Source organism: Rosa rugosa, chromosome 4 (assembly GCF_958449725.1).
Source record: "Rosa rugosa chromosome 4, drRosRugo1.1, whole genome shotgun sequence".
Lineage (NCBI taxonomy): Eukaryota > Viridiplantae > Streptophyta > Magnoliopsida > Rosales > Rosaceae > Rosa > Rosa rugosa.
Genome location: NC_084823.1, coordinates 25,324,170 through 25,345,263, shown reverse-complemented (window position 1 = coordinate 25,345,263; position 21,094 = coordinate 25,324,170). Strand labels below are relative to the sequence as shown.

Below are 21,094 nucleotides of genomic sequence, written 5' to 3'. Positions count from 1 at the left end.
CATAATTTTTGTAACGATCTTGTAAGCCACATTACAAAGGCTAATAGAGCAAAAATGATTTACAGTTTATGATTCTTCAATTTTAGGAATGAGAGCTATATGAGTTCTATTAATAAGGGATAAATCAATATTATACTAAAAGAAACCGGAAACTAACCCGAACAAAGGAGTTTTAACTTGATCCCAATAACGTTGATAAAATAAAGCTAGTATACCATTCGGTCATGGAGCCTTGAGGGCACCAATACCATGAACACCAGCATGAACTTAATCAAGAGAAACTGGGGCTAAAAGACTTTGGTTATCTTTAGCAGTAATAACAGGTGAAATACAAGAAATGAAGGAACGAGTAAAGTCTCTATGTGGACATGAGGTACTTGTAAAACGATGCTTGAAAGCATTAACAAGAATAAGAGCTATGTAATCAGGGTCAGTTGACCAATAGCCAGCATCATCTTTAAACTTGGAAATCCGGTTCTTTTTGCATAAAATAGTTGCTTGAGTTTGAAAAAATCTAGTATTCTTATCTCCCAACTCTAACCATTTAGATTTTGATCTCTGAGCCCAAAAAAGTTCTTCATCTCTAAATAACTGCTCAAGATTATTAGTGAGAGTAAGTTCTTGATGTAAGCTTTGCGGTGAGAAGTTTCTATTAGACTGAACATGCAAAAGTTAAGCATGAAATTGTCTCATTTTCTTATGTAAGTCATCAAAAACAGTAAAGTTCCGATGTTTGGCAAGGGCCTGAAAAGCATTAACTTTGGTTACAAAACTTTGAACAACATTGCTAGTAGTATGATTTTGCCAAGCAGTTGTAACAACTGAATTAAAGTCTGCATGATTTGAACCCGCAATAGGCAAGTTATGAAGACTAGCATGGGGAAACATAGTCAGGCAGAACTATTAACAACCACTCGATCTAAACGTTTAGCAATTTTATGATTATGCTTTTGTTTATTAGTCCAGGTAAAGCAAGAGCCCGCACAAGGCAAAGAAATCATGCCAAGTCTATTGAGGTTATTCCGAAATTGAAGCATAAAACGGTTAACTAATTAAGCGAATACCACCTTGTTTCTCCTGTAAATCAAGGATGCAATTGAAATCTCTCATAATATACCAAGGATCATGAGGAGAGACTTGTAAGTGAACAAGTTCATCCCATAATTCATGTTGTTGATCTCATGAGGATACATATAAAGAAAAGTCATGAACCAAACATCACCAGAACAATCATTAACAAGCTTACAATGAACAAACCGAGAATGACTTTAATAACAGAAATATGATAAGTAGAGTTCCAGACTAAAAACAAGCCACCAGCATGACCAACTGGAGGGATACAGCAGTAATTAACAAAAGAAAGCCTAGGGACTAAAGATTCAGCAGCCTTTATAAAATAGTAGGCCTAGGCATTTTAGTTGAAACCTGGACTGGACCGATATGAACCATCGGGTTCGGGCCGGGCTTTGAGAAAAAAAATACACAAAGAAATAAGGCCCGACCATTTGAGTTTTAATGGGCCGTTCCCAGGCCCTGGTATCCATAAACCTGAAAGCCCGAAAGGCACGATTCAATTTTATCCCTTAATTTTTTATTTTATTTATTTTTGATTAGTAGGCAACACTCAACCCAAGCTGGACCCTTTATACTTGATTATGCCTTTCTCCAGAAGCATGTCAGATATGAAAAACAAACATTCTCCAAACCAGACGCAATATATTTGTCTTTGACCAATCTATAAAATTTTGATGAAAGATTATGCTATTGTTGTTATTCGAACAAACAAAATAAAAGACGAAAGTGAAAAATTACAGACTTTTTCATTTGTTCTATAGGATGGCTTTCGAATATCAGTAGCACAAACAATCCTCTCGCATACAGCCTTTTTGATAGATGCACAAAGAAGCCATACCAAGTTTGTTTCATTCTCATCGCTATTCTTAGACCATAGGAGCTCCTTCAAGAGCATGGAGATATTACAATTCCAGTTCTACAAATAGAACATGAACCACCAATCTAAGAAAATATAACAGTAAAAGAGAAGTTGATGATAACCAAAATTCATTCCATATTTTCTTTTTAATAAATCATCATCCTAAGAAAAGGTTCATAATAAGTAAAATAGAACACAAAATTGATTCTAGAAAAAAAGTTGATAATAGTAAAACAAAAGATAAAATTTATTCCAAATAAAATGTTGATAATAAGCAAAATAGAACATGAACCTCCATCCTAAGAAACAGTAACAGTAACAAACCTTCATCTCTGCCATATGCTTCCAAACGTAATCTATGACATAATCAATTAGAACTCCATCTATGGAATACTTGCTTAGAATTTGTAATTAGAACTCGAGTAGATATATTATCAGTGAGTAAACCAAGTGTTTTCGCACTAGGATCAACTTTGTAAATATGTTTTATTCCACGTATTAAAGCTGTCCTTACATCGGCACTCTTAGAAGCAATAAATGAGTGGAAAATTGAGGTTTTTCTAGCACATAAGCAAAACTAAAGAGGAAATAAGTGTACAATTTATCTGTGGTTTGAAACGTACTTTATCAATCAATGTCCATCCAAGATACTTCAAGCAACGATCCTTACGAAACTTTGATGGGTATTTTCCAATCATATTTTTAGGTGCCTCTATGACAATGTTCAAATATAGTCAACATCATCTCGGTAGCGATTGAGAAATAACCTACATATGTGGTTAAGCTAATAAGTAAAAACTAAGAGATTATAAAGCATGGGCAAATCAAATCATTTTTATTTTCTTTTTTTACTAATAACTCTAACTCGGAACTTCTTTATTTATTTTTCTGTTTCTATATTGGTTTTGTTTTATTCTGCATTTCTGATATTTTCTTTATATAGGAGTGACGTGTTGTTTATGACAATTCATCCTCACTTACGAACTACGCGCGATTTTGTCAAGTTTGTTCTCAATGCTATGACAATGATGCTGTATTGTAAGAATGGTTATTTGGTTATGCAACATGGGCTCAGTCAAATTTTGGTTTATGAGTGGTTTACTGCTTTTGATAATTTCCATAAGACGAAGATTGATGTGCAGTACCTTATAAGTAGCCTCCCTAAATGCCTCTTTACAGCGGGGGTTGAATTTTTTCTTAAATAAGTCTAGATTGGTTCATTTACTGCGTCAAAATTCACCAGCTATTGCTTTCAATGTGGTCTATAATCATTACAAGCACTTATATACCAACATAGGTATCCTTAATGTTGGTGATCTGCATGATGGCGTGTTTAGGATTTTAACGCAGATTTCGATCATGTTATGGAACTTCTTACCCTTGAAATATTTTTGTAATCATCCGTTCCAACAGAGTAATTTTATGAGTATCTGTAGAAGTCTTGTTTAGTGACTCCACATGAGGCTCCTCTGTTTGTTCTTTAGCATCATATTTTCTAACAGTAATTTTTTCTAAAATGAGGTGAATTAACGACATCTATGTACAATGGAAGCAGTTAGAGACCCATCCGAGTAGCGGTTTGGCAATAAACTGTTATTCTGCACATAACTAAATAAGAGTCAATGAACATGTTATAAGAGTCCTAGCAACTAACATCTCCCTCCTTATTTAAGTTTTCTACTCGTTCTTGAACATTGTTTTTGCTACTTGCAAGAAAAAGTATAGAAATTAAAGTAAGAAATTAGTAATACTTCTTAGGATGATAGAATATGTAAAAAATAAGTCATACATTTCCTAGATATCATCCGTAGGTAGTATTAGTGCAACTAGCACTTGTAAGAGTCACAACAACTAGCATCTCACTCTTTATTTAACTTCTCTACTCGTTCTTGAACATTGTTTTTACTACTTGCAAGAAAAAATATAGAAATTAAAGTAGGGAATTAGTAATACTTTTTAGGATGACTGATTATGTGAGAAATAAGTCATACATTTCCTAGATATTATCCGTAGGTAGTATGAGCGCAACTAGCATCCGTAAGAGTCCCAGCAACTAGCATCTCCCTCTTTATTTAACTTCTTTATTCATTCTTGAACAATGTTTTTACTATTTGTAAGAAAAAGTATAGAAATTAAAGTAGGAAATTAGTAATACTTGTTAGAATGATAGAATATGTGAAAATTAAGTCGTATATTTCCTAGATATTATCCGTAGGTAGTATGAGTGCAAAAGGGAGCACATCACCTTCTAGAAAAGAAGACTGCTTGGGAGCATCTTGAATAGCATAGTCAATGCCATCTTTAACAATTCTTTTAATTTCTAACTTCATGGAAACACTCCTGCACGCTCCATAGAGCTGAACGGCCAGTTCTTGAAACATAAGAAAACACTTACTTCCTAAATATTCATCATCACTTCTAGATGGGGGAACCAGTTATTTATGGTAGACTTGGTGAAATTAAAAAATAGGGCACTTCATAGAATGAAAAATGAAGAAAATCTTCAAATATAGGCAAAGTCAATAGTGTTGAGCCATACCTTTTTCAGTGCTTCCAAAACAATGTTTGGAAACTCTCCATCTTTCCTCAGAAAAGAAACCAGACACCTAACAATTTCAGCAACAATTTTTCAATGACTCACTAATTTAAATCTCTTGACACTTCTACATTAAGCATCATTAATATAGGATTGTTAATATAATAAGCTTGATGAATAAAATATTGTCGGATTATAATACATTTTATGACTACCTTTGCTGAAATGGTGTCACCAACAATCCATGGTAAAGCAGCAAGAATGACTGCATTTTCATTGATCTTAATGTTTCTTTTGCCCGCATCTTCATCTTCAGCCACATCTATGAAAAAGCAAACTTAGATAGCAAGAGTATAATAATTTATTATTTTCTTTATAAAAAAAAACATAAATGCACAATGATAATTGAGTGCCTAAGAAACTTTGCAAACTAAAATCAAATAATCACTGCTTGGAACAACCTGACAGGAATTAGAACCATCAATAAGTAATAAGGATCGAAAGAAATTATCCGCTTGCTTTTGTGACTATTATTGCATTATCATGTGGCAAGGCAACGTTCTTGTATGCAACTGTCGAGGTATTGTGAATCGAGAAACACAGAGAGCTCTTATTGAGATGGTTCGAGCCAAACGTCCTCAACTGGTTTTCCTTGCAGAAACCTTAGCCAAACAAAAGCTGATCGTGTTAGTATAAATGTTGGCATTCCTTCTTCACAAAACTCTACTCATTAAAGAAGCCCAAGGTTGCAGCCCAAGCCCATAATTGTTTAATTACAATTGTTGTGGTTGCCTTGCTGTCAGCTTCCCATCTTAGCATGATTGCAACTTGCTTCTTCTTCAAAGACCCACGTGAAGACTTGAAGATCAGTTTTCTAGCAGCTTCCCCAACTTAGCTTGATAGAGAAATTGCCACTTAATTACTTCCTCTTCTCTTGTGTGTGGCTACCTTGCTGTCAAAAGCCAAAGGCAAAGTTTGAAGACTAGTTCAATTAGAACTTGCTACCTCATCAGTTTGCTGCTTTGCTACCGTGCTGTCGTGCTTCCCCATCCCATCTCGTATTGCTGTCTTGTCCAAGATCAAGCTTAAATCTTGAAGATCAAAAGAAGACCCATCTTCATCATGGCTCCGGTAAGCTCTTGCATGACATCTCTTTCACAAAACCATGGGTTTTTCATGGGTTCCATTCTTGTGTCAGTTTTGATTAAGGAGTTGGAGTGTTTGGCTTATTGAATTGGTATTCCCAATTGAAATTAGGAGCATGGGTTTACATGGGCAATCTGAAATTATGGGTATGGGTTTACCTACTCCAATTGAGATTAAGGGTTCTTTGAGTGAACTGTCCTTCCTCTTCCTCCTCTATATATATGGGTTCTCTGTTCCTATTCGGGTATTCAAAACACTTGTGTTTCAGTCCCTTTGTTTATCAAGAGTTTATCTCTTTGGTTTTCTGCTTTTCAAAATGTCTTGTTCCATGTTGAAAACAATTTGAAAAACACAAAACCATTCATGGATATTCATCTCTTGCATCCCATGAGTTCAGTTGGGTATTGCAAACTTCAAAGGTGAAATCTCCAAGAAGGACTTGCTGCGTTCATAGCTTGTTTCATAGTTGGGATTTCAAAGTGTATCACTTGTATAAACAATTAGCAAGGAGTGATTACCACAGCCTAGTGAGTCAGTCTAGGAAGGATTGCCGCGTCCAGTTCAATCCCTGTGTTGTAAACTTGTAATTTGTTTTTCATAGTGATTTGGTTTTGGTCTTTCAAGAGTAAAGGCCACGCAGATGTTTTCCCTTGATAGGGTTTTACTGCGTCAACAAAACATGTGTTCTTTATTGCTTTAGTTGGTTTGTTGAATTTACAATACAATCTGTTCATTATCAGTTCTCAGGATTGATCACCCTGTTGCAATCCCTGAGAAAATTTTTGAACGAAAAAATTGGCTGTGAGCCTATTCACCCCCCCTCTAGGCTCCTTCTAGGAACATCAATTGGTATCAGAGCGGGTCACTAACCTGTGTTAGTGTGTTCCTCTGGCCTCCTAGAATGGACCGTGATAGAGTGTCTAGTTCCATTAACTCTCCTCCATATTTTGATGGGAAAGATTACTCTCAATGGAAAGTAATGATGATGGCTTTCCTGCAATCTCAAGAGGATAAGTTATGGAACATTATAGAGAAGGGTTGGATAGAACCAACTAAAAGGGAAACTGAAACTTCAAATCCTATTCCTAAACCAAGAGGTGAGTGGACTGTTGCTGAGCAATCTGATCACAAATGTGATACTAAAGCTCGCTATAGCCTTTTCGCTGCCTTGTCGGATAAGGAAAGAAAAAGAATTACAAATTGTCCAACTGCTAAAGCTTCTTGGGAATTACTTCAAACCACTCATGAGGGTAACAAAAAGGTGAAGGCACAAAAACTTCAAAGCCTTGTGCTTGAATTTGAAGAAATGACTATGAGAGAGGATGAATCTGTTGATGACTTCCATAGTCGCCTCATCAATGTTACCAATCAATGTCATGGGTTGGGTGATCCTATTTTAGAGCATGGAATTGTGAAAAAGTTTCTTCGTGCTCTTCCTCCTAGTTTTGAGGCTAAGTAAATTGCCATTGAGGAAGCTCAAGATCTTGATTCATACTCATTAGATGAGCTTGTGGGAAATTTGAAAACCTTTGAGTCAAAAAGGAGAAAGGGTCAGAAAGAAAAATCAATTGCTTTAAGCACTTTGAAAAAAGAAGAAGACCCTTCTGATTTTAATCTAGAAGAATTTGCTCTTCTCACAAAACAGTTCAAAAAATTTCTTAAATCCGGAAGGTCACCCTCTTCTAGCTCTAGAAATTTTTCTGGTTCTACTTCTTCCAAAAGAAATCAAAATGATGATGTTTCAAATGACAAATACTCAAAGTCCTCAAAGTTTTTTCAAAAGAAGTCTTTTGGTGAAAAACCAAAATGTTTTGAGTGTCAAGGATATGGTCATCTTGCTGCTGATTGTGCAAACAAAAAATTTAAGTCTCAATCAAATAGAGCTTTTAAAACCTCTTGGAGTGATAGTGAATCAGAAACTCAGTCCGACCATGAAGAGGAGAATGTTGCTCTTGTTGCTACCACCCAAAATGAGTCCTCAAATGAATCTGATGATGATGAGCACTCTGAGGAGGTAGCCACTAACAAGTTCCAGCAGCTGTACAAAGCCTCAAAAATAATGATTGGAAAGACTGAGGAATTGAAGGATCAACTTGCTTCTTGTGAAAAAGAAAAAACTGGGATAGCAGAGAAGTTGCAATCCTGCAAGAAGAAGTGGGAATTTGAAAGAAATGCCTTGGTAAGTCAAGTGGAGACTCTACAAGAGAACTTGAATGCTCAAATCAGGTTAGTCAATTCTCTAACTTCTGAAAAAATCTCTCTTGAAAAATCTTTACGTGATTCTCAAGAAAAGTTTTCAAAATTTTCTATTGGATCTGATAAAGTTTCCAAAATGATTGGAATGGGCAAAGTTGATAGGGATAAAAAGGGTCTTGGTTTTCATTCTGGAGAAAGCTCCTCAGAAAGGCCAACTATTTTTGTGAAAAGTAAATTGTTGCCAAAAGAAAGTGTCCCTAAGTCATCCAAAAGATTCATTCCCATTTGTCACCATTGTGGTATCTCTGGACACATTAGACCAAGGTGTCATAAACTCAGAAATGGTCCTCAAAAGTCAACAAAGTCTCATGAAAACTCTTTGTTTCTTTCTTTACAGTCAACTTTGGAAAAATCTTTGAAAGAATTTGGAAGGATTGCTAAACTTGTTGCAATCCCGAGAAAAGAAAAAGTTGTTTGGGCAAAGAAAAATAAGTCATTTCATCCACTTGCCTCTGTTGATTTTAAGCCCTTTGACATTTGTGGAACTGATTTTGAACCTTCTGAAATGTGTCTTCTATCCTCTTGTTGTTTCTCATACGTTGAAGAAAATGACTCCATTGCTACATGTTTGGTTGCTCTTACTGCTCTTTCGTCTAGAAGAGCTGATACTTGGTATTTGGATAGTGGGTGCTCTAGGCACATGACAGGTGATAAAAACTGGTTCTCGTCCTTCTATGATGAGGCTATCAGTGGTTCTGTCACTTTTGGTGATGGAAAGAAAGCAAAGGTTGTGGGAAAAGGGATTGTAACTGCTCCAGGTATCCCAAATTTAAAAAATGTGTTGTATGTTGAAGGACTCCAAGCTAATCTTATTAGTGTGAGTCAATTGAGTGATGACTTTGAAGAGGTTAGATTCAATAAGCTGAGATGTCTTGTTCTTGATGGTAAGGGTAAGAGTGTTATGGGTGGACTACGGTCCAAAGATCATTGTTATTGTGTTAATGCTAATGATTCTGCTTCTTCTCAGATTTGTCTTAGTTCCTCCTCGACTGAAGATACTCTCAATCTTTGGCATAGACGGCTCTGCCATGTGAACTACCAAGACTTGGTGAAGCTCTCCACCAAAGAAGGGGTAAGGGGTTTGCCCAAATTGAGTGGGAAACCAACCGGTATGTGTGAGGGTTGCAAGCTTGGTAAGCAAACTCGTTCTTCACATAGGGTCATTAATTCTTTGTCTACTTCACAACCTTTGGATTTAATGCATATGGATCTAGTTGGACCTGTTCAAACTAGAAGCTTAGGTGGTAAGAAGTACATGCTTGTTCTAGTCGATGATTTTTCTAGGTTCACTTGGGTGAAATTCTTGAGTGAAAAATCTGATGCTTTTGACAACTTTCAAAGCTTGTGCAAAATGATTTTAAATGAGCAATATTCTTCAAATAGATGCATTGTAAGACTTAGAACTGATCATGGAACTGAATTTGAAAATGCTTCATTTGACAAGTTTTGTTGTGAAATGGGAATTAAGCATGAGTTCTCGGCTCCCAAAACTCCTCAACAAAATGGTGTTGTGGAAAGGAAAAACAGGGTCTTAATTGAAATGGGGACAGTTATGTTAAACTCTGCTAGTCTTGCTCATACTTTTTGGGCAGAAGCGATTAGCAATGCTTGCTATACCATAAATAGAGTCATCTTTAGACCGGGAACTGAAAAAACTCCTTATGAGATTTTGAAAGGAAAGAAACCAAATGTGAGCCATTTGAGAGTGTTTGGCAGTCCTTGTTACATCTATAGGGATAGAGAATATCTTGCAAAATTTGATGCTAAAAGTGACAAAGGAGTCTTTCTTGGTTACTCATTGAATAGTAGAGCTTATAGGGTGTATAACAAGAGAACTTGTTCTGTGATGGAAACCATTAATGTCTCTATTGATGACTCAATTGTGCTCTCACATACTCCTTGTATAAGTTTTGATCAGGTACTTTTCGAAAAGGAAAAGAATGATGATGTTGCTGCTGAAGGCCAAGAAGATGAGGAAGCTTCAGTAGGGATTGATGATACCTCTGCAATCCAGCCTGTTTACAGAACTGGACAGCAGCAAGTGCATAAAGATCATTCCTCTTCCGACATCATTGGTGATTTGAATGATGGTTTGAAAACAAGAAGACAAGCAAAAAGGGCTGTAAGCAATCTCTCTATTCTTTCATGCTTCATTGCAAAGCATCAAGAAGATATTTGCATCATTACATTTTATGGTTTTGTTTCTGTTATAGAACCTAAAAATGCTAAAGAGGCTTTGTGTGATGTTAATTGGATAAATGCCATGCAAGATGAATTGAGTCAATTTGCTAGAAATGATGTGTGGTTTTTGGTTCCAAGACCGGACTCTTCAAATGTCATTGGAACAAAATGGATTTTCAAAAACAAATCTGATGAAAAGGGTCAGATTACCCGCAACAAAGCAAGGCTTGTTGCACAAGGGTACTCTCAAGTTGAAGGTCTTGATTTTGATGAAACCTTTGCCCCCGTTGCAAGGCTTGAATCTGTTCGTCTTCTCTTTGCCATTGCATGTCATTTAAGGTTTACTCTTTATCAAATGGATGTGAAAAGTGCGTTTTTAAATGGTGTTCTTCAAGAGGAAGTCTATGTTGAACAACCTGCAGGATTCATAGATCCTATTCATCCTGACCATGTGTATAGACTTAAGAAAGCTCTCTATGGGCTGAAACAAGCCCCTAGAGCTTGGTATGAGAGACTTTCCTCTCATCTTTTGGATAAAGGCTATGTTAGAGGTTCAATTGACAAAACTTTGTTTGTAAAAAGAACTTCTCATCATTTAATTCTTGCTCAAGTCTATGTGGATGATATTGTTTTTGGTTCAACTTCAGATTCATTGATTGAAGAATTCACTAATATCATGAAAAATGAGTTTGAAATGAGTTTGTGTGGAAAATTGAATTATTTTCTTGGTCTGCAAGTCCAACAAAGGAGTGATGGTCTCTACATCTCTCAAACCAAATATGCTAATGACCTTGTGAAAAAGTTTGGTTTAGATACTGCTACTGCTGTCCGAAATCCAATGGGAACTAGTTCAAAACTTGATGTGGATTTGACTGGAACTAGTGTTGATCAAACCTTGTATAGAAGCATGATAGGAAGCTTGTTATACCTCACTGCTAGCAGACCCGATATTTCTTTTAGTGTTGGTGTTTGTGCTAAATATCAAGCTGATCCTAAGGAATCACATCTAAAAGCTGTTAAACGCATCATTAGATATGTTTCTGGAACTTCTAACTATGGGGTGGTGTACACCTTTGATTCCAATGTTGAGATTGCAGGTTATACTGACTCGGATTGGGCAGGAAATGTGGATGATCGAAGAAGCACCTCGGGTGGATGTTTCTTTGTGGGAAACAATCTTGTTTCATGGCATAGCAAGAAGCAAAACTGTGTGTCTCTCTCAATTGCTGAAGCCGAGTACATTGCAGCTGGTAGTTGTTGCACCCAAATGTTATGGATGAAACAAATGTTGAACGACTATGGTTTTCCTCAAGGTAAGTTGTCTATCTTTTGTGACAACACTAGTGCCATTAACATCTCTAAGAATCCTGTTCAGCACTCACGCACAAAGCATATTGATATTCGATATCATTTCATTCGTGATCTTGTTGATGCAAATATCCTTGAGCTGGAATTTATTCCCACTGAAAATCAATTGGCTGATTTGTTTACAAAACCTTTAGACAACCTTCGTTTTGAGTCTCTTAGGAAGTCTATTGGAGTGTGCTCTATTGTTTGAATATTCTCACTCATATATGCAGGCTGTTTGTTATATATTATGTGTGCTGCATTTAGTGTAGGTTGTGAAAAAATAAGTGTTTTATTTCCTTTGGGGATTGCATGCATTGTTTCAATCCTGGAAAATACTGATCATGTCTTGATCTAAGATCAAAGGGTAGTTTGTTCATAATTTCTTCTTCCTTGGTCACTCAAGGTTCTCAAGACACTTTGCATCAGCTTTCTATTGTTCACTGCTCAATTTTTGTTTGAAAAAGTCTATTATCTTAAACTCTTGCACCTAAATCTCTTGTGGGGTGTTATATTGTGCTCAGTTTTTATGATGGTTTGAGATGAGTAGTTTATGCTTCTTTGTGAAAATATTTAGAGAAGCTTGGCCAGGCTATTCCCAAAGTAAACGGGCCTCGGTCGTGGTGAACGATATGAGGATTGGGAAGAAAAGGGAATGGCTTGGTCACCCTGGTGGTATCTTCTTGTTTGATATCCTCTTTTTGACTCGAGTTGATATGTCCTTTGGAGTGTCCTTGTTACACTTAATGCCTTAAAACCAACTGGTTTGAGAGCCATTGACATAAGACTTGTTACATGGGTCAAAAATATGGTTTTATTCCTAAAAGCTCCAGCTTAACAAAGCCAATGATTATGAGCTAAATAAATTATAAAAAAAAAAAAAAAATTGGAGAGATAAGGATCAATGAAAACAAATAGGACTTCATCTCATTCCTTTATGATCTCTTGTGTATCAATTCTTATCCCTTGGATGTTTTAGCTCAAGTTTCTCAACAATTCAAGAATCATGAAATGCTACAAGTCATCCTTGAGCTGTGTTTACAAAAAGGAACTGTCAAATTGTCTTGAGTTTCTTTGTGGGATCTGGAGGGATTCAAATGTGCTCTGCAATCCTTTGTGGCTCTTTGCCTGACTTGTCGAGAAAAATCTAGGATTGACTATGTCCTTCATCCTTGCTTGCTTGCATTTTTAAATTCTCAATAATCCGCTGCATATATTGAGGGGGAGTATTCATTGATTCATATGGGGTTTTCCTTGTGTTCTTCAAAATTGAAGGTTGTTAGTTCAAAAATGTTATCGAAGTTGGCCATTTGCATTTTTCTGCAGATTTTGTGCTCTTGAATGGATGTTTTCTATTCTTGTTGATAGCATTGTCCCTTTGTCATTCCTAGACAAAAAGGGGGAGAAGTGTTAGTGTTAGGGTGCTTTTAGGGTGTTCTTGGTGGCTTTTGTGGCTGTTCCTTATTGATAATACTTCATGTGATCTCAAATGCTTGGTTACATTGTTTATCTTGTGCCCTTGCTTCACTTGGTATTGCTTGTGCAATTGTTTCAGGTTTATTTTGCAGCTGCTGTCTAAGTGTTAGGCTAGTCTTGTGTTGCAAAGTAGTGTTTTGTTTAGGAATGCCAAAGGGGGAGATTGTTAGTATAAATGTTGGCATTCCTTCTTCACAAAACTCTACTCATTAAAGAAGCCCAAGGTTGCAGCCCAAGCCCATAATTGTTTAATTACAATTGTTGTGGTTGCCTTGCTGTCAGCTTCCCATCTTAGCATGATTCCAACTTGCTTCTTCTTCAAAGACCCACGTGAAGACTTGAAGATCAGTTTTCTGGCAGCTTCCCCACCTTAGCTTGATAGAGAAATTGCAACTTAATTACTTCCTCTTCTCTTGTGTGTGGCTACCTTGCTGTCAAAAGCCAAAGGCAAAGTTTGAAGACTAGTTCAATTAGAACTTGCTACCTCATCAGTTTGCTGCTTTGCTACCGTGCTGTCGTGCTTCCCCATCCCATCTCGTATTGCTGTCTTGTCCAAGATCAAGCTTAAATCTTGAAGATCAAAAGAAGACCCATCTTCATCATGGCTCCGGTAAGCTCTTGCATGACATCTCTTTCACAAAACCATGGGTTTTTCATGGGTTCCATTCTTGTGTCAGTTTTGATTAAGGAGTTGGAGTGTTTGGCTTATTGAATTGGTATTCCCAATTGAAATTAGGAGCATGGGTTTACATGGGCAATCTGAAATTATGGGTATGGGTTTACCTACTCCAATTGAGATTAAGGGTTCTTTGAGTGAACTGTCCTTCCTCTTCCTCCTCTATATATATGGGTTCTCTGTTCCTATTCGGGTATTCAAAACACTTGTGTTTCAGTCCCTTTGTTTATCAAGAGTTTATCTCTTTGGTTTTCTGCTTTTCAAAATGTCTTGTTCCATGTTGAAAACAATTTGAAAAACACAAAACCATTCATGCATATTCATCTCTTGCATCCCATGAGTTCAGTTGGGTATTGCAAACTTCAAAGGTGAAATCTCCAAGAAGGACTTGCTGCGTTCATAGCTTGTTTCATAGTTGGGATTTCAAAGTGTATCACTTGTATAAACAATTAGCAAGGAGTGATTACCACAGCCTAGTGAGTCAGTCTAGGAAGGATTGCCGCGTCCAGTTCAATCCCTGTGTTGTAAACTTGTAATTTGTTTTTCATAGTGATTTGGTTTTGGTCTTTCAAGAGTAAAGGCCACGCAGATGTTTTCCCTTGATAGGGTTTTACTGCGTCAACAAAACATGTGTTCTTTATTGCTTTAGTTGGTTTGTTGAATTTACAATACAATCTGTTCATTATCAGTTCTCAGGATTGATCACCCTGTTGCAATCCCTGAGAAAATTTTTGAACGAAAAAATTGGCTGTGAGCCTATTCACCTCCCCTCTAGGCTCCTTCTAGGAACATCAGATCGATACCATCATAAATCGATTAGGTTTTGCTGGTAATATATGCTTTCCAAAACAGAAAGATTCTCAAGGCCTTGCACTCTTATGGGGCAATGATTTACATGTAAACAGTCGTACCTCATCCCCGCATCACATTGATGCGGAGGTGTGTGAGAATGGAGCGACTGCTTCATGGCGCTTTTTAGGAATATATGGAGTTGCTTCCAGAAACACCCGGAACAGAACGTGTGGTCCTTGATTGAAACACTTGCACATGAAAACTGCTCGCTACCTTGGCTCATGGCTGGAGATTTCAATGAGATATTATCTCAAGCTGATAAATCACGTGGTGTCCCTCGTGCTGCTCCTGCCATGAATGAATTTCGCAGCACTATGGTGTTAGCAGGTTTGATAGACATGGGTTTTGTTGGCTGTAGATTCACGTGGTCAAACAAATTCACAAAAGAACGATTAGATCGTGGCTTTCAATCTGTGCATTGGAGAAACCTTTACCCTTTGAGCAGAGTGATAAACCTGCCTCCATCAAATTCTGATCATAATCCTCTTTTTGTGGAGGTCAAAGCAGCTCGACAGCAATCAACAAGAGGTCCAAGGATGTTCCGTTTTGAGGAGGGTTGGTATGGGAATGACCAATGCACTGAGATTATAAAACGTAATTGGGCAACAGCTCTTACAGGAAATATGTTGAAGCAACATGGTACTAAAATTAACACAGCGGGGCAACAGCTTATGCAATGGCACTGAGTGGAGTTCCAAAAACAGAAAACAGAACTTCATGCAATACAAAAAAAGTTGTTCGATATTATGAAGCAGCCCTATTTGCCACTGCAGTATGAGGAACAAAGAGCTCTACATGTCAAACAGAGTCAATTACTTTCAATTCAAGAGAAGTACTAGAGACAAAGATCGAAAGCTATATGGCTAAAAGATGGTGACCGAAGTTCTACTTTGTTTCATAGAAAATCCTCCAACAGGAAAAATCAAAACTCCATTACAGGCCTTAAGAATGATGCCAGCGAATGGCTTACTAATCTAAGTGGAATAAAAGATGTTCTTTGGGGTTATTATCAAAAGGTCTTCACTACTGAAGGAGTGGATGACAAGGCTGTTTCAGCAGTTTTTAGGGCAACACCAAGGAAAGTTATTGCCCTTATGAATGAGGACTTGCTTTTGCCCTACTCTGATGAGGAAATCAAAACTGCATTATTTCAAATCCATCCTCCGAAAAGTCCAGTACCTGATGGTATGTCCCCGTTCGTTTTTTCAAAAATATTGGCATCTTGTGGGTCTTGATATGTGCTTGGCCATTAGGAACTTTTTGGAAGGGGGAGATATTTGGGTTGAGTCCAATTTCACTCATATCTGTCTCATTCCAAAAATAAATAACTCTACTGATGCTTCACATTTTTGTCCTATAGCCTTATGCAATGTGATTTACATGATCTGCTCCAAAGTTTTGGCTAATAGACTTAAAAGATGGTTGCCTGAAATTATCTCACCGCTTCAAAGTGCTTATGCGCCTGGCAGATTGATCTCTGACAACACACTGGTAGTTACCGAAGTTGCACACTTCATGCACAAATTGAAAACTCAAAATGAGGGTTTCTTCTCTTTGAAGCTTGATATCAGCAAGCATATGATCGCCTTGAATGTCTTTTCCTGCACTCTATACTGACAAAATTGGGTTTTGCTTCAAACTGGATCAACATGGTTATGAGATGTGTGACGTCTGTTAGTTATGCCATTTTGGTAAATGGGGAAGCAACTGCTCGTTTAAAACCAACAAGGGGTATAAGACAAGGTGATCCCTCTCACCATACTTATTTATTCTTTGTACTGAAGGTCTATCTGCATTAATCTCTCAGGCATGCAGTACACTCTGGAGCTATCAAAGAACTAAAAATGTGTCCGCAAGCTCCTACATTATATCATCTATTCTTTGCTGATGATAGCTTATTATTTGGTGCTGATACTCTTGAAGAATGCATTACTTTCAGGGAAGGGTTAAGTACTTATGAGAGAGCCTCTGGTCAGAAAGTGAACTTCTAAAAAAGTAGTGTTGTTTTAAGTAAAAGGGTGCCAAGTGAAGATGAAGGCAAGCGGGTAGAGAATCTGATTAGAGGGATATTTGCTGGAAACATTTTTGATCTTGGTTCTGCACAGGTATGCGGATTTTATAGTTACATAGAAGTGTTTGTAAAGTTGAATGATAGTCAATTTAATATCCAACTAAGGCTTAATTCTCCAATTAAGAATTCTTTTTTCAATTTCATGCTCCATCAAACTAGAAGAGTTCTTTTTTCATGCTCAGTCAAACCACCTCATAATGCTAGCTAGACACTTCAATTTCAGAGTTTCGGTGCAATCACATTCAACTTTAATCTAAGTTTTCGATTTCATCTATATATGCTGCTCTACCATGTCCTCATTCCATATAAAAGTTCTAATGAAAGGTAGTCAATCTTCCACATTTTGTATTGTTCCTTGAGAACCAAGCCCCTCTTGAATTTGTGAACTTTTCATATTCTTAATTACCAATTTTAAGAGAAGGACATCAAGAGATCCACCAATTTCTTCATGATGGAAATGAGATTCAACTTAATTTAAATTATTCGGTTTCTCTGTTTTTGAATATTTCATCAATGCTACTCTGCCATGTCCAGCATTCCCTTTCAATAATATTGCCAACAGCTTCTATAGTGCAGACCTTTGAAGGAAAAGTTTAGTTAATCAATATGAAGACACATCATCATTACATGTGCAGGTAAGGATACTTCTATTATTGGCAAGCCTTTTCCTTTAGCTTCGTCAATTCATGATTGAAGAGCCTCTTGATTTCCTTATGCATGTTCTCTTGATTAGAAGATTGTAATGTATATTGCTTGAACTTGATCAATAAAACCTTACTTACATTCTACACACCATGTGCATTTGGCACTGTACCCCTGTCATAGAAAAATATGTAGAAGCTTAATAACATCTAGAAGATAAAATTTCAGTGCAAGGTCATTTATCTCAATGGACCTCAAAGATGCAACATATACTTCTCTGAGAAGATTTTTAATTCCCTTGAAGATGCAGACCAGCTACTACAGATAACTGAGTTGATCATTGCTAAATAATGGGAGGGAGCTTTCAGGAAAAGAAGCAGAGATTGGGCGGGAGTTTTCAGGAAGATTTTGATCATCTCTGGGAGCTACGCTTGGGTTTGTTTTGGAGGAAGTGCGTGCCCAGATTTTGATCGAGTTTGGGAGACAGGTTTTAGGAGCAAAAGAGGTATGTGTTTGATTGATTTTTTCAGTTCTATTAAGCTAAGGTTGGGTTTTTCTTTCTTTGTTGTGATTTGGGTTTTTATTAGGTGTATCAATTTGTGGTCTTGATTGGGTGTTTTGTTTCTAATTTTTTTTTTTTTTGGTATGAAGATTTGAGTATAAAACACTTTGGATTTAAGTTTTGGTTTGAATGGATAGCATAGTGATCATGGTTTTGGTATGCAAATTTATTAATCTTCAACTAACATCTTTTTTTTTTTTTATGGGACATGGATTTGCTAATTTTTTCTTTGGTATTCATAGTTGTATTATTATTTTTCTTTTAGTTGACTTTCTAGCTCATTCACCAGATTATGGAGCATCTAGAATAACAGCTTAACACGAACAAGCAATCTTGAATTGGCAGAATTGCACAACCACTTCCCAGACAAGGTAAACTATTGATGCCTTTTGAAATCAGATGTTTACATTCTGAAGCTACTGCCAACTCAGAGGAAGTTTATATCTACCTCTCCTATGTTGGCAGGATCACCGGTTGATGCCAATCTTCATCACTTCACTACACTTGAACTCGCTAAATTGACTGGAGATTTTTTCTGCTACGCTGGTGTATTAGAGAGGACCATTTGTGCATTACTGGTAATGGTTTCTTAGACTTTCATGGCTCTATGTTTCACTATTAATTTGATTTCCTATAGACTAATTATTGATCAATGCCTGCTTACGATTTCTCACGAGAAATTAATTCAATTAATAGTAGTAATTAAAAGCAAGTAAACCATTTTAGTTCTTAGCCAGACCTGAGAAAGTTTCCAATAACTGTAATTGCTTGACCTTTAGTTTGAAGTCAAGCTAGGCAATAATAATCCTCATAACTTAGATATTGACAAGGATTGTTATAGCTTTAGTTTAATCCTAGATTGATTGTACATCTTATATCGTACAAATAAAATGTGTTTTCTGCTTATAGTCTCAAATTTGCTATTGCTCGGTTTATTCTTTTGAGGTATAGTTGGTTCCTTTTTTTTTTTTGCCAAGACAAACTCTCTCGACTGTTATGGTAAAAAAAAAAAAAAATAGAAATGCGTTTTCTGCTTAGAGTGTCAAATTTGTTACCGCTTTGCACTATCTCAATTAACGCAGGGAGAACTTTCTATGATAAACTCTTTGAAACTTTTAACTGAATGATTAGTAGTACAGGATAGAATGAACAGATACCACTCCAATATTAGTTTTAGTCAAAGATTCATTACTTTTTTCTTCGCTATTCATAGTCATATTATGTTCAACTTTATTCTCATATCACTATCTTCAGTAGGGTTAAGATCCTTAATTATAATGCTTTTTTCCAATTTCATTGATTCGATTAATTCTCCCAAATTGCACTGAACTTGCTTTTCTGGACAAACAGTTCAACTGATCTTAACACCGATGGTGGCTGATTTTAAATTACCAAGCAACTTGCAGCGCATGGACCAACTGTAATACTTATATTTAGCAATCAAGATGTGCAACATGAAGCCACTAAGATCATACAAGAAAGAAGTCTCAATCTGCTTTTTCATTAGCTGGATATGTTGAAGCTAACATCCATCAAAGATCTTACTAGATTTGAACTTACAGGTTGCTGTGGAGAAATTTGGGTAACGTGCGAATAAGTTCAAATCAAACCAAATCTACAAATTTCAACAAAAACAGTTAGTGTTCAATTTTTTGCTACTTGATTTGCATAAAAATTCTACTATATAATGTTATGAAGCACTAAGCAATTTGCTTATGTATTATCAAGTGATTATATTGTTAGTTTTAACCAAATTGCAATCAACAATATTTCCACACAATCCATCAATTATTCATCTATCACATTTAAAACTTCAAAAAAAAATTAACCCGCAGCATAGCGTGGGCAAATTTGCTAGTATTTGTTGATACATCGATATATTTCTTGATTTATGTGACCAATATATTATATAGAGAAAATCTTATTTTCTTCTATTTCGGTGAAATTTCTCCGATATAGTCAAATATCCTCGATATATTAAATATTTTGGATATATCCTGACAAATTGAAGAAATACATATAAAATCTGATAGGATAGAAAAATAAAACATGATAGATGTTTTATGGGGTGTAAAATTTTAAAAACGGTTTCAATTCAGAAAATGACTTAGTAGAGAAGCAGCCTAACCTGTTTGGAAAAAATGCATCATGGTAAAACCTCTCAAAACTGATTTGGGTAAGGTAATCCCCTCAAGGCAATCTGAGTGAGGAGAAATCCTTTAAGGCAAATCTGGGTGAGGAGTAATCACTTTAAGAAGAATCTGGGTGAGGAAAAAATCTCTTCAAGGAAAATATGGGTGAGGAGAGATCCCCTCATGACGAATCTGAGTGAATAGTAAGTCTCAAGGCGAATCTGGATGAAGACAGAGGAGAAATCCCCTCAAAGCAAATCTGCCAAGGATTAAAATATCAGCCAAAGAGATATATCAAAACTTTAAAAAATGAAGATATCGAAAATATCGAAGTTATTCTTGAAAAAAAAAATTATTGAAAGACTCAATTTATTAGATTTACATATATATATATATATATATATATATATATATATATATATATATATATATATATATATATATATATATATATTGTGTGTGTGAGAATTCTAGAAATATAAAGAGAGACTTTAGGAGGTTGAAAAGCTCTCGTTGGTTTACAAAATTACAACAATTAAAGGAAAACATAACCCATATATATAGTTCGAATTATAGTGATAAACATTATAGTCCAAAACCTTTTTTCAGCTGTCGATTGGTTCTCCTATAGGGGGATAATAAAGATGAATCCAACTGGTTGACTGGTAATGTAGTTCTCCATATTGAATATATCCGTTAGAGTTATAGCCAAATTGATTGCTGGTCACCTAGATTTACTTGAGAGTATTTCTCCTCAGTCCTTACCCAGATTTGTTTTGAAGTAATTTCTCCTCATTTATATTCTCACGCCCTGATTTTCAGGCACGAAGAATAACAAGTTGAACAAACACAATGTGATGCCCCGGAAATTTGTATTTATTTTCCGAGGATTTTCCGGAATCTAATTTGTAGTTATTGGACGGTTTCGTGGCTCGTGGACGGGGGAGCGGAAGTGTTTCGGACGAATTATTAGTTGAAGAATATGGTTTTAAGGGGGTTTCAAAGGTTGACTTTTTATTCGTTGGGATTCTCTAAAAACTTCCTTCACGAAAGTCGTAGAGAGCGTCGTTACGAGTTCGTGGACATATGGAACGCGGAAATCGGAGTTCGTATGAAGAAGTTATGGCCATTGGAAAAGTTTCCATTTTGGTTAAATAGGGGAATTTCCGAAAAAAAATATCAGATTTCCATTTTGGGAAACTTGTTCTTCTTTCTCTCTCACCGAGCCCGCGTCTGCCTTCTCCTTCGCCGGCGTCGTTCTCCCTCATCCGGCCGCCTCTGGAC

The 21,094-nt window shown here is 36.4% G+C and overlaps 1 long non-coding RNA gene across 9 annotated transcripts; it reads left to right on the top strand.

The window, feature by feature from the left end:
• Positions 1 to 16,409: 16,409 nt before the first annotated feature.
• Positions 16,410 to 19,394, top strand: LOC133742574 (uncharacterized). Of its 9 annotated transcripts, none has more exons than XR_009862630.1 (6): positions 16,410 to 16,508; positions 17,037 to 17,109; positions 17,345 to 17,621; positions 17,968 to 18,049; positions 18,144 to 18,256; positions 19,029 to 19,394. It is a non-coding gene; the product is annotated as an uncharacterized LOC133742574 (long non-coding RNA). The 9 variants fall into 9 exon arrangements; XR_009862626.1 differs by having other exon boundaries at positions 16,411 to 16,508; positions 17,009 to 17,109; positions 17,427 to 17,621; XR_009862625.1 differs by having other exon boundaries at positions 16,411 to 16,508; positions 17,009 to 17,109; positions 17,421 to 17,621.
• Positions 19,395 to 21,094: the final 1,700 nt, after the last annotated feature.